This window comes from Vombatus ursinus, unplaced genomic scaffold (genome assembly GCF_900497805.2).
Source record: "Vombatus ursinus unplaced genomic scaffold, bare-nosed wombat genome assembly UNPS02009132.1, whole genome shotgun sequence".
NCBI lineage: Eukaryota > Metazoa > Chordata > Mammalia > Diprotodontia > Vombatidae > Vombatus > Vombatus ursinus.
This window is the reverse complement of record NW_020948910.1, coordinates 663,286-670,724: the sequence shown is the minus strand read 5'-3', so window position 1 is coordinate 670,724 and position 7,439 is coordinate 663,286.

Genomic DNA, 7,439 nt, shown 5'->3' with positions numbered 1-7,439 from the left:
AAACTGAAACCAAGAGAGGTAAAGAGGCTTGTCCAAGGTCATAGGTTTTAAAAGGAAAAGTTTGTATTGATAAAGGATTTTAAGGTTTGCAAAGCATTTTGAACATATTATCTCAGTTACTTCTCACAATTACTCCTTGGAGGTAGGTGCTGTTATTACAAGCCCTTTACAAATGAGGAAACTGAGGCTGAGGTTCAATAACTTGCCCAGGGTCACTCAGTTAAGTAAATGTCTGAGGCAGAATTTGAACTCAGATCTTTTTAAAACTAAGTCTAATACTCTATCCCCTGTGCCATCAAGCTGCCTCAGTAAATAGTACAGTCACGATTGGGATTCCACGTTTTCTGACTCCCAGTTCATTGCTCTTTGCACTATATCAAACTACCAAGCAAGACTTGATCTCACTGAGAACTTACTATCTTTCAGGAGTATTGCATCAGCGATGCACAAGTGATCCCAGTTATGCACTGACCTCTGTATCTTAACACTAGGGGATTTTTATAAGATAGTTTGGTGGGAAACATAAGTGGGCAGGTTAGCTCTGAACTATGCACCTCATTTTATGGATGAGGAAAATGAGACGGGGAATACCTTAGAAACTTTTCCACAATCACAACAAATCAGAGACTGAACCAGAATCCATTATCTCCTGCCTTTATGCCTTAAGTGTCCTATCTACCAGACATGCTGTTTCACTTATAATGGAAAAAGGAAGAAATAGAAAATTGGAAAAGCAGGTACAAAGGCTTAACTGTGAAGCTTTAAAGGAAAAAACCAAGTAGACTTCTTTTTTTTTCTTGACACTCATAAGAAATGCTGTGATGAACTATTGTTTGAATAGTGGGATATACACGTGTCCTTTTCAATAGTCCACTCCTGACTCAGCCAAGCAGAATAGAGTTCCATTATCAGTAACAGTTGGTGCAGGACAAGGATTTTAAGAAAAGATTCTGAATGCTTGACCTTGATTGACTTGCTTGTAGAGAAACACTGCATTAGGCAGAGGGAGCTGATTGTGTCTGACCCCTATCTACCAATGAGCATAAGGAATACTGAACTCTGCCTGCTTTCCTTGGGTGTTCAGAGAGAGTTGAAAGGGGGTAAACACAATTTAGTAGAAAGTGTAGTGAGCTTGGACATAGGCAAATTAGGTTAAAATCTTGGTTCTCTCACTTAATAGCTCTAACCTAGTAAAATCACAATCTTTCTGACTATTGATTTCATCAGTACCATGGGGATGAAAATATTTATATTGCCTGTGTTTTATAAATATATTATCATAGGCAGCCGAATGTAGAGGCCAGAGCACTGGACTTGGAGTTAGGAAGACCTTGGACAAATCCCATCACAGACCCTGCATGACCCTGTAGAAATCGTACAGGACCAACAAAGGACCATGGGCCAGAGGACCCCCACAGATCAATCAGTCCAACATACATAAAGAAAATATTTTAGACAAATAGAAAGGAAAGACACTATTTCACCTTAAATTACCACCACTACCATGACAGCCATCCCTGCCTCCACTTCCTTTCTCCCTTACCCCTGGATTTGTGATGTTATATAAGCAGTTTAGGAGGTCTGGAAAGTCTGAGGGCAGGACAGGCACAGAGTAACCAGAGGAGATGGAGTTCAAGATGGTAACACCTCATACCACCTGCCCTATTGGTCAGACTTTGGCCCCAGACCTCTATTCTTATCCTCACATCCCTGTGATAGACTGGTTTCATAGAATCATAAAATGTTGGAGTGAAAAGGTAACTTTATAATATTTAATCTATCCCCTCTCATTTCATAGTCAGCCAGTCATTCAGCAAACAAATTGAGTGACTGACTGGCTTGAACCACATTTGTTCCAACTGCTTTATTTTACAGATGAGCAAACTGAGGCTGAGAGGAGGGAAATTACTTGCCAAAGGTCCTGTAGATTTTGTCTCTCTGCTGATTGCCATAACTACATTCTATGCTCAGTCAAGGCAAGGCAAGGAGTGAATTCCTCTGGTATGACCTGTGCTGCGGTCCCCAGGTACAATTCGGGTTTTAAAAAGAGCAGTCTCAAAGAGAGAACATTAAGACCAAAACTCTCTGTTGAATAGGTTTGCCCAACGTTTGAGAGATATATCATTATGGAAAATTCAGCAAGATGAGCTAAGGTAAATGCTTTCCTGTTATGTAAAAAATGAAAATGCTTTATGTAAGCATTCTGTTGTATTGAGGAGTTTGGAGAAAACAAAAGTACACTTTATGAAATGATATAGGACATTGTAAAATCTGATAAAACATTGCTTGAAGAAATGAGTAGTTAAAAATGTCTTTTTGTGAAAATCACCTATGGACTACCATGCCCATAAATACATTACTATGTTTTTGGAATACAATGGAATGAGAACAGGCTCTGGCATCAAAGGACCTGAGTTTGAATTTTGCCTCTGACATCTGCCACCTCCATGTGACTTCCTGCCCATTTCTAAACCATGTCATCTCCGCTAAAGTCAGCTTCTTCATCCTCCCCACTAGCTCCTGGTTTCTATGCCCTGGGACTGTGGGCTGGGCGGGGTGGGCTTTTGTTTTACTTTTTTTGCAACCAGGCCTTAAATCATTTCCCGGGCATTTCCAAAGCATGGAACTGTGTCTATATAATCCACCCCATTTCTAGCTCCCCTTTACATGTTATGTCTTCCTGTTAGAATGTAAGCTCCTTGGGGGCAGAGACTGTTTTTCTCACATATATTTGTATCCCCAGTGCTTAGCACAGTGCCTAGCACATAACAATTGCTGAATAAATGCTTTAAAAATTCATTCAATCATTGTGTGGCCATGGGCAACTCACTTCATCTTTCTAGCCCTCTATTCCTGCATCTATACTAAATGGATTTGGAGGTCTCATCCATATATCTAGATATGTCCTTTGATGGCCTATCTTTTTTAAAAATTTTTATTTATGTTTTGTTTCTACATTACACATATTCACATTACAAATATTATTTCAATTTCCTAAGAGGTCTCTTGTAACAAAATAAAACTAATAATATAGTGACCTCATCTGAAAGTGTAGACAGTATTTCATATCCGTAACATCCCCCCCATTAAAAAAAATTAACAGAATTCTATTTTTTCTCCCCCCACTCTTCACCCCATTATGAAAAAAATAAAAAACAAATTTCTTATAACATGCATAGTCAAACAAAACAAATCTTTTCAATGCCTATATACAAAAGTAGATACTTCTTCTTCTGCACCTTAAATCTACCACCAATCTATAATGAATAGCACATTTTTATCATTGGTCCATGGACTCATGAGTAGTTATTACATTGATTAGAGTTCTTACATCTTTCAAAGATGTTTTTGCAGAATTATTGTATAAATTGTTTTCTTGGTTCTGCTTAAGTTTCATTACTTATCTTACAAGGAAGTGGATCAGCATAAAATCTTTTCTTCCAACCGAACATGTGACCTCGAAATGGTTACATGTAAGGTTGTTCCATTTTAGGTGTATTTCTCCAACATTTTGCACATTAGAAACATATATGTGCATATCAATGACACTTTAAAATTTTGATATTTAAATTAATATGATCCTTGTGACATATCCATGGGGGTCATATTAACTTTAATATGAGTTAAAATATGGATTATATAATATTTGTGACACATAATTTGCCCAGGTTGGGTGTAATTGATTAACACACAAGTCTAAGGAAGATAAGTGAGTGCTCATAAAAGAGCAAGGAAGAATGAAGGCAGAGTTCTCAATGTCACAGCCAACTTGCCCCAGGTCTGCTTTATTGAAGCCAGCCTTCACCTGTAGTGAGACACAAATAGCAGCTATGGCCTTTAGCATATAATAGTTTTCGTATTTCACATGCATTTGTGAATGTTTTAAAATAGCTCAAATGGATGTAGAACTAAAGATTTCAAAGGCCCCTTCCTCATGGACATCCTGTGAGGTATGTGGCATGAGTGTTCTTTTGATACTTTGATAGAATCTGCATGATTTTCATTCATACAGATGTTTTAGACCAAAGTGCAGGCCATAGCCCTGCCATACCTCCTAATTCTGGGTGACTCTTGTCTATGTCCTCTTATAGGTTCTCTAGAGATTGTTAACCCTGAAAACCTTTCTTGAGCTATCTTGATATAGCATAAAAATCAGTACAGTGGAATTCAATGAATATTTCTTAAGCAGTTACTATGCACTATGGACTTATAAGGACTGCCATTGATATTCTCATTACTTGACTGGGCCACCTTCTTGTCTGCTGTTATATCTTTCTGGTGCCACCCTTGTTGCCACCATCTTTTAGGAGTAGCAAAAGCTCTGGAGTTACTCTTGTAACTCCCATGCATTCTGGCCAGCTGGTGACCACTCCCTCCCTTCTCAAGGTTTTAGGGGAACCTGAGGGGATTGAGGATATATTTATAACACTATAGCTCCAAAATTCTCACAAATGTTTTCCTTATTGATTAGTAGTTGATGCCAATTAGCCAGCAATATTTAATTAGCCTTTAGAAAAGAGTATTTACTAAGGTAGTCTAGTACCACCAGTTCTTATACATACCCCATTCCCACCCTTCAACCAGGGCCCACTACCTCACAAGTACATACCAAATCCAGAGGAAAGTGAACCCAAGCTTAGAGCTAGAGTCCTCAAGATATTCTCCTTTAGGTATGCTGTGACTTTCTGCTAGGCATCTTAGAGCCTTAGAGTGCTGAAATACCTTTCTTCAATGTCATATTTGTCTTTATCTACCAAGATGGCTCCGGAGGAGAAAGTGAGGCTGGTAACTTTGCACAGCCCAACCTCACTTAAATCCAATTCAGTTGCAAGTCACGGTATCACCTTCCTGATACCATGGTCTTCTTCTAGAAAGAACAACTTCATCTCTCAAAGTAGACACTTCCACCAATCATTGCTATTCAATAGGTGCTGCTGGGATACCTTTGAGAATTCTGAAGTTCTCCTCCGGTTGGGAAGGGGAAAAGTGGGGCCTGGGTGGGGGATGGGGAAGAATAGGAAGAGACAGGTTCTTTTTTCAGTCATTCCATCTGTGGTGCTAGGTTGGAACTACTCTTTCTCCAGTTCTGGTAAATGCTCAAATACTTGGGCTGTAAGATAGCTTGCTGTTTTTATAGAAGACCCCCAGGGTATGACTGCAACCAATACCAATGCACATCTTATGAAGCACCACTATAAATTAGTCAAGGCTTTCTCTCTTTCCAAATTGATTAACCAGATTATTTACATCTAGTCTAATGCTCTTGATTGAATAATTGATTCAGTAGAAGTGTTTTCACTTGTTTAAGGTAGTAGTTATGTGACCCTGAGCAAGTCACTTAACCTCTGCCTCAGTTTCTTCAAATGTAAAATTGGGATAATAATAGCATCAACCTCCCAGGGTTGTTGTGAGGATCAAATCAGATAATATTTGTAAAGAACTTTGCAAACCTTAAAGTGCTATAGTGCTAGCTGTCATCATTATTGTTATTTTATCATTATTTTAAGTAGAATGAGGTAACTGCTTGACTCAAATGATCCCCACCCCTTTACACATTAGTTCTTCATTGTTTATTAAATGTGACCCTCACATATAATTCTTCAGAGACTGACATTCTGTGATTTGCAGTTCTGTAGTATCATCAGAAGAATACTAAACTAAAAATATAGGCCCTTATTTAAAAGAGCTTGGGATCATTAAAAACATTATACAATTTCCCAAAGGCAATTTAGACTACTCTTATCTTTCTATTCATTTTTGGATCATTGTTCATGCACAGGGACTGTTCTCTCTGTCTCTCTCTCTCTCTGTGTCTCTCTCTCTCTCTCCCTCTCTCTCCATGCATACACACACACACACACGCACACACACACACACAGAGTAAGACTGCCTTTTGTATTGTGATCTGCTTGGTATTAATAAAATATAATAAAAATAATAAAATTCTGCTGTTTTATCTTTCAAGAAATTTTATATGATCATAACATATAAGAATTATATCTTTTTGGAAGAGATCCTTTAAGATAGCATTTTGATCTACTCTATCAAATTCCTTTTACTTTCAACAATCATATATTTTATGAGGGCATCTCATATTTGCTGTACATTTCAGTCAACTGTAAGATTATAAAGATGTGTCTTTTGTAATTGCCTTCTCAAACATTCATCAAGAATATCCTTGATGAATGGAATATATACTATTCTCATGAACATTTTGATCCGATGGTGAAGAAATTGTGGTGTTTGATTTTGATGGAATATTATTGTGCTATACGAAATGACAAGCATGATGGTTTCAGAAAAACCTGGGAAGACCTACATGAATTCACGCAGAATGAAGTGAGCAAAACCAGATCATTGTAGACGATAATAGCAATGGTGTAACAATGATCAACAGTGAAAGACTTAACTGCTCTGATTAATAAAATGATCCAAGACAATCCCAAAGGGTTCAATGAAAAATGTTATCCACCTTCAGAGAGAGAGCTGATGAAATCTGAGTGCAAATTGAAGTATGTTTTTTAACTTTATTTTTCTTGCTTTTTTGGTCAACATTTCTGATATGGAAATAAGTTTTGTGTTATTTCACCTGTATAATTCATATCATATTGCCTTCTCAATAGTTGGGAGAGGGGCTATCGGGAGGGAGATTTTGGAACTCAAAATTTTTTAAAAGAATGTTTAATATAAAAAATAATAATTTGAAAGGAAAATTTTGATTCAATGATAAACTGGGCAAATACATAGATGGTTAATGATATTTTCTTAGTTGCCTCTCTCTCTCTCTCTCTCTCTCTCTCTCTCTGGTAATCATTAGGACTGTGATTTTTCATTGTCTCTCCACTTTCAGTTTTCTTAGGTAGCAGTCACCTTCTGGGTATCCATTATGTCACCTCCAGGACAAATATCCCTTACATATATTTAGTCCAGTCTGGCTTTTTTTTCTATCTTTGTTTCATTTAGTGATAATCCTATGTCCTCACATTGTCCATTGGTTCTGTGATAATGTCAGGATCCAAACACAGTAACTGTGTTGTTAGAGGAAAGAGTTTATTATGGAAATCTTGATAGACATTTTCCACTTTTCATTGGCATGGTGTCCTTCTTCCAATTTCATCTTTAAATGACCATGGAATAGTATTTATAAGTTGTCTCTCACCAAACTTTCTGTAAATTTGCTTTTCCTTCCATTGTATCTTGATGATGCATGAGGTGATAATGTTCATGATCTTTCACTACACTCTTCCATAAGATTTGATAAAAAGTTACATAATAAACCAGTTTCACTTTTAGGTGTCATCTCTCTCCACTTGGCATGGAGATCAAGTGCTTACTCTTTGGACCTCCTCATTTTGGTAATTCTCCTTTATATTGACGAAATATCTCTAGGAAAAGGTGATGTCCTGTCTCGTTTTCTGTTTATTTTTTTCTCATTTTTC